The sequence below is a fragment of the Mobula birostris genome, unplaced genomic scaffold (assembly GCF_030028105.1).
Source record: "Mobula birostris isolate sMobBir1 unplaced genomic scaffold, sMobBir1.hap1 scaffold_4881, whole genome shotgun sequence".
Classification (NCBI taxonomy): Eukaryota; Metazoa; Chordata; class Chondrichthyes; order Myliobatiformes; family Myliobatidae; genus Mobula; species Mobula birostris.
The window spans coordinates 17,501-19,506 of NW_027278013.1; the positions used below are offsets into that span (position 1 = coordinate 17,501).

General features: G+C 67.7%; 2 non-coding genes across 2 annotated transcripts in view; both read right to left on the reverse strand.

Moving 5' to 3' along the window:
* The window catches only part of LOC140193271 (28S ribosomal RNA), a 3,833-nt gene extending 3,381 nt beyond the window's left edge, over nt 1-452 (reverse strand). The window contains exon 1 of the ribosomal RNA XR_011884694.1: nt 1-452. This exon is cut by the window's left edge and continues 3,381 nt beyond it. This is a non-coding gene — a ribosomal RNA (28S ribosomal RNA).
* Nucleotides 453-1,418: 966 nt separating this feature from the next.
* LOC140193270 (5.8S ribosomal RNA) lies at nt 1,419-1,572 on the reverse strand. Its single transcript, XR_011884693.1, has one exon. It is a non-coding gene; the product is annotated as a 5.8S ribosomal RNA (ribosomal RNA).
* Between the last annotated feature and the right edge of the window lie 434 nt (nt 1,573-2,006).

Below are 2,006 nucleotides of genomic sequence, written 5' to 3' on the forward strand. Positions count from 1 at the left end.
GACTGCGCGGACCCCACCCGTTTACCTCTTAGCGGTTTCACGCCCTCTTGAACTCTCTCTTCAAAGTTCTTTTCAACTTTCCCTTACGGTACTTGTTGACTATCGGTCTCGTGCCGGTATTTAGCCTTAGATGGAGTTTACCACCCGCTTTGGGCTGCATTCACAAGCAACCCGACTCCGAGAAGACTCCGTTCCGACGAGCCAGGGGCCTCTACCGGCCTCACACCGTCCACAGGCTAGGCCTCGATCAGAAGGACTTGGGCCCCCGAGCGTCGTCGGAGAAAGGAGGTCTTCTATACGCCACATTTCCCGCGACCGCCAGGCGGCCGGGGATTCGGCGCTGGGCTCTTCCCTCTTCACTCGCCGTTACTGAGGGAATCCTCGTTAGTTTCTTTTCCTCCGCTTAGTAATATGCTTAAATTCAGCGGGTCGCCACGTCTGATCTGAGGTCGTAGGCAGAAGAGAACCGAGCGCCGGCCGGGCCACGCCAGGGGGGCGCAGGGCAGGCAGGCAGGCAGGCAGGCAAGGCAGTGCGCGACGGCCGGCAGCAGGCGGGCGAGAAGGCGGACCGGCCCGGCGCGCGCCAGCTCCCCCGCCGCTGGCGGGTGAGACGGGCGGGTGCCGGGCGGCCGCGCGTCACGCTCGCGCAGGCCGACCGAAGGCTGGCTGTCTGTCTGGCTGGCTGGCTGGCTGGCTCCCCTTGCACCCCGCGGTGCACGGGCGAGACCCGGGCTCGGCTGAATTCGCTTCCCGAGAGCACCGACGGACGCCGGCGCGGACCGAAGCGAGCGGGCGCAGCGAGTAGGCGGTGCGGGGTGAGCCGAGCGGCGGAAGAGGTGCACACGCCAGGGACGCGCCGCGGCGCGAGGCCGACCCCTCCCGTGCGTGCGAGGCACGGCAGAGGCGCGGCCCTCTTTCCCTGTCGAGCTCGCCGGGAGCGGGGTTGCTCACCCCGTCCCGTCGACCCTCTCTCGCTCTCCATCTCTCCTTCGCCTCCTAACCTCCTCGATCGCCTCGCCACTCGGTCTCGCGGCGGCGCACAGAGGCTCAACGCTGGCAACACACCACACGGCAACGCCTCGGCGAGGCAGGCGACAGTCCCGAGCAAGGCGGCGGTCAGAAGCGACGACGAACTCGCGGCCCTCGCGGCGGAGGGGCGCGGCGCTACCGCAGTGACGGCCGTGCAGGGGAAAGGCGCCGCCGCACCGCGTCCGCTGGCGGACGGGGCGAGGCCCAGGTGGGCACGGGTCGAGGGCCTCCGAGGTGGCCACGCGGCTCCACGGGGGGGAGGCAGCCGCGTGGCGCGGAGGGCTCCGGGGTCTGCACTTAGGGGGACATAGAGGGTTCAGGACCCTCTGCGACGCCCCAGCCGCGCGCCCGCCAGCCTGGCGGCAAGCGAGCGCGATTGATCGTACAAGCGACCCTCAGACAGGCGTAGCCCCGGGAAGAACCCGGGGCCGCAAAGTGCGTTCAAAGTGTCGATGATCAATGTGTCCTGCAATTCACATTAATTCTCGCAGCTAGCTGCGTTCTTCATCGACGCACGAGCCGAGTGATCCACCGCTAAGAGTTGTCTAAGAGGTTTTCTTTCGGCTTTGTGCCGCCTCGCCGGACTCAGGCCTCCCGTCGCTCCTGCCATGCCGACGCTCCGCCGACGACCAAGCTGCTACTCCTCCTCCTCTCCTGGGCAAGAGCGAGACAGCAGGGAAGGCGGACGGCGCGCGTGTGGCAGGAGACGGAGCGTGAAGCAAGAGAGCCGGCTGGACCAGCAGGCAGCCCAGGACCGCCCAACACCCCACCTCCACGCGGAGAGAGGAGCACCAGCGAGCGACGGCCCTGTCGCGCTCTCGCGCTTACATTCGTCAGACTGATCACGGTTTGAAGGAAAACATCAGGGCGTTCGCGATCCGCCGCCGCCGGGCCAAAGGCCTGCACCCGGGGCGCGCCAGACGAGCGGAGGCAGGATCTCCACCGCCGCCGCCTCCCAACCAACCGAACCGTGTCGG